Source organism: Pan troglodytes, chromosome 4 (assembly GCF_028858775.2).
Source record: "Pan troglodytes isolate AG18354 chromosome 4, NHGRI_mPanTro3-v2.0_pri, whole genome shotgun sequence".
In the NCBI taxonomy this organism is placed as follows: domain Eukaryota; kingdom Metazoa; phylum Chordata; class Mammalia; order Primates; family Hominidae; genus Pan; species Pan troglodytes.
Window position 1 is genome coordinate 85,053,480 of NC_072402.2, and position 9,213 is coordinate 85,062,692.

The 9,213-nt window shown below is 39.2% G+C and overlaps 1 pseudogene; it reads left to right on the top strand.

Moving 5' to 3' along the window:
* The first annotated feature begins 437 nt into the window (after positions 1 to 437).
* LOC134810157 (NADH-ubiquinone oxidoreductase chain 1-like) lies at positions 438 to 2,388 on the top strand (annotated as a pseudogene).
* The last annotated feature ends 6,825 nt before the right edge of the window (positions 2,389 to 9,213 follow it).

Sequence of the window (9,213 nt, forward strand, 5' to 3'; positions counted from 1 at the left end):
GTTCCTTCAATAGGGACTTGTATGAATGGCTCCACGAGGGTTCAGCTGTCTCTTACTTTCAACCAGTGAAATTGACCTACCCGTGAAGAGGCGGGCATAACAGCGCAATCCTATTCCAGAGTCCATATCAACAATAGGGTTTACGACCTCGATGTTGGATCAGGACATCCCGATGGTGCAGCCGCTATTAAAGGTTCGTTTGTTCAACGATTAAAGTCCTACGTGATCTGAGTTCAGACCGGAGTAATCCAGGTCGGTTTCTATCTGTTCTAAATTTCTCCCTGTACGAAAGGACAAGAGAAATAAGGCCTACTTCACAAAGCGCCTTCCCCCATAAATGATATCATCTCAATTTAATACCACACCAATACCCACCCAACAACAGGGTTTGTTAAGATGGCAGAGCCCGGTAATCCCATAAAACTTAAAACTTTATAATCAGAGGTTCAATTCCTCTTCTTAACAATATACCCATGACCAACCTCCTACTCCTCATTGTACCTATCCTAATCGCAATAGCATTCCTAATGCTAACCGAACGAAAAATTCTAGGCTACATACAACTACGCAAAGGCCCCAACATTGTAGGTCCCTACGGACTACTACAGCCTTTCGCTGACGCCATAAAACTCTTCACTAAAGAACCCCTAAAACCCTCCACTTCAACCATCACCCTCTACATCACCGCCCCAACCTTAGCCCTCACCATCGCCCTCCTACTATGAACTCCCCTCCCCATGCCTAACCCCCTAGTCAACCTTAACTTAGGCCTCCTATTTATCCTAGCCACCTCTAGCCTAGCCGTTTACTCAATCCTCTGATCAGGGTGAGCATCAAACTCGAACTACGCCTTGATCGGCGCATTACGAGCAGTAGCCCAAACAATCTCATATGAAGTCACTCTAGGCATTATTCTATTATCAACACTACTAATAAGTGGTTCCTTCAACCTCTCTACCCTTATCACAACACAAGAGCACCTCGGACTAATCCTGCCATCATGACCCTTGGCCATGATATGATTTATCTCTACACTAGCAGAAACCAACCGAACCCCCTTCGACCTTATTGAAGGAGAATCTGAATTAGTCTCAGGCTTTAACATCGAATATGCCACAGGCCCCTTTGCCCTATTTTTCATGGCCGAATACATAAACATTATTATAATAAATACCCTCACCACTACAATCTTCCTAGGAACAACATACAATGCACACTCCCCTGAACTCTACACGACATATTTTGTCACCAAAGCTCTACTTCTAACCTCCCTGTTCCTATGAATTCGAACAGCATATCCCCGATTTCGCTACGACCAACTCATACACCTCCTATGAAAAAACTTCCTACCACTCACCCTAGCATCACTCAGGTGATACATCTCCATACCCACTACAATCTCCAGCATTCCCCCTCAAACCTAAGAAATATGTCTGATAAAAGAATTACTTCGATAGAGTAAATAACAGGAGTTCAAATCCCCTTATTTCTAGGACTATGAGAATCGAACCCATCCCTGAGAATCCAAAATTCTCCGTGCCACCTATCACACCCCATCCTAAAGTAAGGTCAGCTAAATAAGCTATCGGGCCCATACCCCGAAAATGTTGGTTATACCCTTCCCGTACTAATTAATTCCCTAGCCCAACCCATCATCTACTCTACCATCTTTGCAGGCACACTCATTACAGCGCTAAGCTCACACTGATTTTTTACCTGAGTAGGCCTAGAAATAAACATGCTAGCTTTTATCCCAGTTCTAACCAAAAAAATAAGCCCTCGCTCCACAGAAGCTGCCATCAAATATTTTCTCACACAAGCAACCGCGTCCATAATTCTCCTAATAGCTATCCTCTCCAACAACATATTCTCCGGACAATGAACCATAACCAATACTACTAATCAGTGCTCATCATTAATAATTATAATAGCCATGGCAATAAAACTAGGAATAGCCCCCTTTCACTTCTGAGTTCCAGAAGTTACCCAAGGCACCCCCCTAATATCCGGCCTACTCCTCCTCACATGACAAAAATTAGCCCCCATCTCAATTATATACCAAATTTCTTCATCACTGAACGTAAACCTTCTCCTCACTCTTTCAATCTTATCCATTATAGCAGGCAGCTGAGGTGGACTAAACCAAACCCAGCTGCGCAAAATCCTAGCATACTCCTCAATCACCCACATAGGCTGAATAATAGCAGTTCTACCATACAACCCCAACATAACCATTCTTAATTTAACTATTTACATCACCCTAACTACTACCGCATTTCTGTTACTCAAACTCCACCACCACAACCTTACTACTATCTCGCACCTGAAACAAGCTAACATGATTAACTCCTCTAATTCCATCCACCCTCCTCTCCCTAGGAGGCCTACCCCCACTAACCGGCTTCTTGCCCAAATGAATTATCATTAAAGAATTCACAAAAAACAATAGCCTCATTATCCCCACCATCATGGCCATTATCACTCTCCTCAACCTCTATTTCTACCTACGCCTAATCTATTCCACCTCAATTACACTACTTCCTATATCCAACAACGTAAAAATAAAATGACAACTCGAACATACAAAACCCACCCCCTTCCTCCCTACACTCATTATCCTTACCACACTGCTTCTACCCATCTCCCTAGCCTAGCCTAGCCTAGCCTAAACTGTCAAAGGCCCACAGTTGTCAACCGCTGCCCACTTCGACACCTAACGGCATTTCGGAACATTCCACAAGATGGCGCCCTTGCTTTCCAAGGCCAGCCTAGCCTGGCCTAGAGCCTAGCCAGTAACTGTCAAAGGCCCACAGTTGTCAATCGCTGCCCACTTCGACATCTAACGGCATTCCGGAACATTCCACAATATGGCGCCCTTGCTTTCCAATCTTCGGGCTACGGGCGGAGGACGCCTTGCCAGGACGTCGACCTCGCTCTGCGAGGTTCAGGGGCCGAGCTCAGACAGAGGCTCGCTCTAGGGCGATGGGCGGGGGCCAGACGGGCCTCGAGTGGGATCCTGGCACGGTTGGCCGATCGGCCCGGGATCCCGGCTGCGGGCCCGTGTCTGCCCTAGCGCGATGCAGCGATGCGCTCGAATGCCCGGCTCCACGAATCCCGGCCTTTCACCCGCACGGCCTCTCGGCACTGCCCCAGCTAGACACCAGCGAGCTCGTCACAGCGCGGGCAGGCACTGCGGGGCAGCTGCAAACGAGCCCTGTCATACGGCCGGAGGAGGTCTCGCCTGCCCTTGCGGCGGGCTCCGGGCACCCTGATACCTTGACACAGAACCACTGACTCCCTAGGAATGAACTCGTTGCTTTAGTCATACCAATAGAGTATCCACTCTCCAGTCTCTCTTTTACAACAATAAGATTTTAGGTTTGTTACAAAATTATGCAAAGTCAGACTTTTTCCATGTTATTACAGTTTATTATACCCACTCTTCTAGTGGTTTTCAAACTATATTAAGAATCTTTTGGAAAAACTGATTTTAAATGCAAATTCCTGAAGCCAGCTCCCAAGATTCTGATTAAGTCTGGGTGAAGCTCAGAAATGTATTTTAAAAACAACCGCAGCTGGTTTCTGACTGAAGGCAAAACCACCACTCAGAATCACCACTTAAAACCAATGAAGGGTGGAGCAAATTTAGCTCCTCTTTCTTGATGACCACGTTGGCACCTCTGTGAGTTAGTTTAAGAGACAACATCTGTGTTTCACTCTCTCCTTACGTAAGCAAAATACTAAGCCTAAAAAGACGTCCTTCAGTATTCTAACAATTTGTGAAAATGCATGGTTATTCAAGAATATTGTCTGAACTTTATTTTATATGCATTATCTTAAAGCAATAGGGGAAAACATGAAAAATACATTAAACGTCAAGTAAGGTAACCTCTAGTTTAAATTTTTTTAAAAGGAAAAAAAGGTCTTTCTATTAAACTGTGTGAGAATTAACTTTAGGTAATTAGACTTGGTTCTTAAAGTCAACACTGGCTTGTTTTGGAAAGAAATCAATGAGGTTGTGGTAAGGATTAAAGCTCTTTATTTTTATTTTTGGCATATCCACTTGTCCCAGCATGCCTTCTCCACTGAATTACCCTCTAATCTTAGTCAAAACGAATTATTCATGTAGGTCTATTTCTGAACTCTGTTCAATTGATCTATGTTCCAAATCTTTCCCAATGCCAAACTATCTTGATTAATGTAGCTTTTTCACAATTCAGATAGTGTAAGTCCTTCAACTGTGTGTGTTTGTGTGTTTTATTTTTCCAAAATTGTTTTGGCTATTCTAAGTCCTTTACATTTTACATACATTTTGGAATCAACTTTTAAATATTCACAAAAACAGCTTCCTGGGACTTGGATTGAAACTTTGAATCCACAGATCCATTTGTGGAGAATTGACCACTACGCTGAATCTTTCAATTCATGAACATAATATATCTCTCTATTTATTTAGGTCTTTAAAATTTCTTACAAAAATCTTTGCTTTTTGGTATAAAGTTTTCATATATTTTGTTAATTGAATCTCAACTATTTCTTGTTTATTTTTTAAAAATGATCTTGCTTGTATTATAACCAGTATTTTAAAATTTTCCATTTTAAATCAATTTTTGCTCATGTATAGAAATACTATTGATTTTTTTGTATTGGTTTAGCATCTTGTGACTTTGCTAAACTCACATAATAGATGGATGGAAAGTTTTTATAGACTTGTTGGTATTTTCTATATGTCTTTATTTTTTCTTGCCTTATTATATTGACTGGAACCTCTAATACAATGTTAAATAGAAATATTAAAAGCAGACATCATCTTCTTCCTGCTCTTAGGGAAAGCAAGTTCAGTCTTTCACCATTAATTATGTTATTAACTGTAGTTTTTTTAAAAGTCGGTCTTTATGAAATAGAGGCAGTTCCTTTCTATTCCTAGTTTGCTGAGAGATTTTTTTACCACAATGGGTATAAAATTTTGCCAAATACTTTTTCTGCATCTATTGAGAGGTTTCCCTTGGTTTTACGTTGCATATATATTTTATATTGGTGTTGATGATCTACCAGCTTTGTTCTGGTAGGAGAAATCACTTTCTGATATGAAGGGAAATTTTAAAAACTGAGCTATCATTTATGATCTAAAAAAAGACCTTTGTGTTACACAGTATTTCTCTCTGATATGCTTCATGGCTTTGAATTATTATAATAAACAGGTCAATTCTTGAGTTTTTTCTTTTATTTATGCTAATGCTTTGCGTTAGGAATCAATGAGATTGGCTTATCTAAATTTATTACTGGCATTCTTCTAGGCAAAGTAATGAACGGTAGTCTTTCTTTGCAGGAAAGGAAAAGATAATTTATCTTGATTGAGAATTCGCTGTTCTCAGGTAGTCTCTTTGCATACAGCGTATCATTTAAATTTGTTCATACAACATACCTGGTATCTAAGAGACATCTTCAGTTTTCAAAGAAATGTACTTACTCGTACAATGAATCAAATGTATGCATTTTTTAAATTTTAAAAACAATGTTAAAACATGACACATTATTTGACAAATGAAGAAGTGAATCCCTTGTCATCTCAGCACTCTTATGCAGTCACTATTTTTAGAAATTGATGTTGATTTTTCTGTCTAAACATCTACAGTACCAATACGCAGAGCCATTTTTAAGTGCTTATATATAATTTTTAAATACTTACCATTTAATTAAGTGTGTGTAGGGAGGAAGTGTAGGTAAAACATCTGGTACAATATGCACCAATAAATGACAGCTATCATTATCATTATTATTGCCATTTTGTGTCTTAATCATAATATGGTCTTCTCAAGGATGTAGACAATGTTCTCTACATCTTTTGTAATCTCCAATAGTAGTCATTGCAATGCTGAACACAAGGAGGTAAGGGTTGTTTTTTTGTTTTTTGAGACAGTCTTGCTCTGTCTCCCAGGCTGGAGTGCAGTGGCACAATCTTGGCTCGCTGCAACCTCAGCCTCCCAGGTTCAAGCGATTCTCCTGCTTCAGCCTCCTGAGTAGCTACAGGCATGTGCCACCACACCCGGCGAATATTTTGTGTTTTTTTTTTTAGTAGAGACGGGGTTTTACCATGTTGGCCAGGCTGGTCTTGAACTCCTGACCTCAAATGATCCTCCCGCCTCGGCCTCCTAAAGTGCTGGGATTACAGGCGTGAGCCACCGCTCCCAGCCTGAGGTAAGGGTTTTAAGAAATACTTTTTGGCTCATTGGCTGGTTGATGAACTAGCCCAGGACCTTTGTTTGGCAGAGCAGGACCACTATCTGTCCAGGCTTGGCATGAAGGAGAAATGAGAAAGACTGAAATACTCTGGTGATGGCAACAAACAGAATTTTGGAGCACATAATATTACCTCTTGCTTAGAATATTTAGTTGCAGGACAGAGGAAATGCTCAGTTACTTGTAGGAACAGAGCATTATAGTTTGTGGCTTAGTGCAGAATATTGGGTGCATAATATATTCTAAAGGTTTAATTGACAATTTAAAAACATTCTCCACTTTAAAAACATCATTTAGAGATAAAAGAGAAAAGTACTTGTTAAAAAATCTGTTATTCTAGATTGTTACATTCTTTCCTTACCTTTTCCAAAGTATTGATTCATTTATTAGCACTTTTGCAAATAAATTTAAAATACATTTAGTTCTTCCATGATTTTAATGGCTCTGTAAAATTTCCATTAAGATCAATGATAAACTACATGATGGATATTAGGATCAGTAGTCCAAAAAACGATTAGGTTCAGGGTCTAAGTATATCATATTATATGTTATGCAACCTCTTTAACATTTTGATTTTGGTAAAACCGTGGTTAATGATAAATATTATAAACATTTTTACTGGATACATTGCACTGGAGGGAAAATGAGCTTATATGGGTAATGCAGCAGGCTGCAGAATGTATGCAGACAGAGTCGTGGAAATTATTCTGTTTCCTGTTTTCAGAAAATATATGACCTTATCTCTTGAGGTTTTTATATCAGCTGAGACACCTCTCTTCCCTATCCTCTAAATTATTGTTCTAGTCCAGGCTAACTACCCCATTTCACATTTTCTCAGCTCTGGATCCTTTAAAAATATGTAAATTATTCTTAGCCTGGTGTTATATTTAATTTTGTGGCTACTTCGTAGTACTTCCTAAGTTACTAGGCACATGTAATAATAACTACAACCATACTTAATTGAGCACATATGCCAGGTTTGATGTTCAATGTTTAATTCATCTTAAAACGGTTTTCAAGTGAACTTACTCCCATTTTATAAATGAGGACACTGAGGCTGAGAGAGTTTAAATAACTTCCTCAAGCCAAGTGGTAGATGAAGGATTTGAACCCAGGCTTTAATGTGTTTACTTTCATTCAAGTATATTCATTTGAGTATATTTCAGATGAGATCTTGATGGTTCTCTGTGTTCTTGTATGTTAAATTAAAGTTGAACAATATAATTTCCAAGATTTTTCCATGTCTTGATAATTTATAAATTTTATGAATTCTAAGATTAATCACAATCTTGCAAAGAAATATGATTTTTGGCATCCATACTCTTGATTTAGATACACTCCATCCAGGTGGGTTATCTTTAAAACAAAAAGGGCTTTACTCACATGTGAATATGTATATATGTGTACATACAAACATAGGTAGATATGATATCTTCTTTAGTGTTCAGTATTTACAAGCTTAATGAAGATTTTAGAAATTGTGAGGTATAAAAACCCCTAGAAATATGCCACTAACAGGTTTCTTTGAAAATATAGAAAATGTTTTGATTATTGTTTGGTAATTGACATTACAGAGATTAGGTATTTTTCCCAAGTGGTTGAACAAATAGATGTACTGTCATTAATGATTAGTTCTATTAACTGGATTGATAGTCTTTTCTAAGGGCCCACATTTAAATACTCTAATTAAAAAAAACTAATTTATTTCAACAAATCACTATTAAGTGAATCTCAAGTTTTCTAGAATTTGTGTTAAATAGAATCACGAACTGTTGAGTTTACTTTGGTGGAGGAAGGCAGTGTATCCTGGGAACTGAAGACCTTATTAATTTTGAGAAGTAGGTTGGTGAGCAAAGCCACATTTAATCTGGAATAACTTCTGTAGTCAATGAAACAGAAAATACAAATCCTATTTCTGAGGAAAGTATATTCAGTGATGACTCAGACGAATGCTGGGGCCTGATAAGAGGGCTCCTTCAGGTTTTTAATTGAAATGTGACTACAACAAGGAGTTGACAGAAATCACCTCTGATTTCCAGATAAATGCACAAATCCAGTGTCATTGAAAGGCGATAAGACAGATTTCCAGAATAGGGATTTGAAAAGTTCCTCCCATCCTGCTTATTCTGAAATAGGGCACCTCCAATGCAATCTCGTTTATCTGACAACTGAATTTGTAATGGGTATCCGGGTATCTTTGGCAGTAAAGTGGGATTATTTCCATTTCCTCAGACTTTTTAAAGCCCCTTTTCTCCCTGTAGTAGCTATATAAATGCAAAGTAATAAGATAATAATATCAATAGCTAGTATAAGGGCTTTCATGTTAGTTACTAGAGCAGAACACTCACCTCTAAGGTTGTTTGGTTTCCTGATGTGCTAAGCAATGTGTCTTTCTAAGCAAGATCGTAATATTGACAATCATCTCATCTTTACCCATAACGCCTCAGGGCAGATGTTGCACAGCATGATATGTGCATGGGGAAGGAAGTAGAATGGGTGTCCCTACTACTTCATTCCCCAGAAATCAAGCTTCTTAAATTTGATGCAAATCAGAACTAAATGTTTGTGTAGTATTCTGTCACCTCCTCTCTTCAGTGTGGCTTAAACATTTGTTCCTCTTCTGATCAGTCATTGTATGCAGGCTGCCCCAGAAAGGAGCCCCAGGTGAGGAGCTCTTTCCAGCTGAAGCAATTTCTGGAGAGAGTTGATAGTTGGGAGTTGTCAGCCACAGTGCTTCCTCAGAGGTTCCCATCCTTCAACCCTGTGCCTTTGAGGATCTGGGGAACACACCCTAGTGTTCAGTTCCCCATGTGATGGTGGGGCTCCAGAGCCATTACTTGGGCTGAGCCTCGAGATGGGAGCAGTAGGTGACAAGGATTTATTTTTTTTCCTGCAATTTTACAAGAAAAATCTGGAGGGACTCATATATACTAATGTGTTTCAGTCCTATCTTGAGGTAAAATGGTAGAGCTG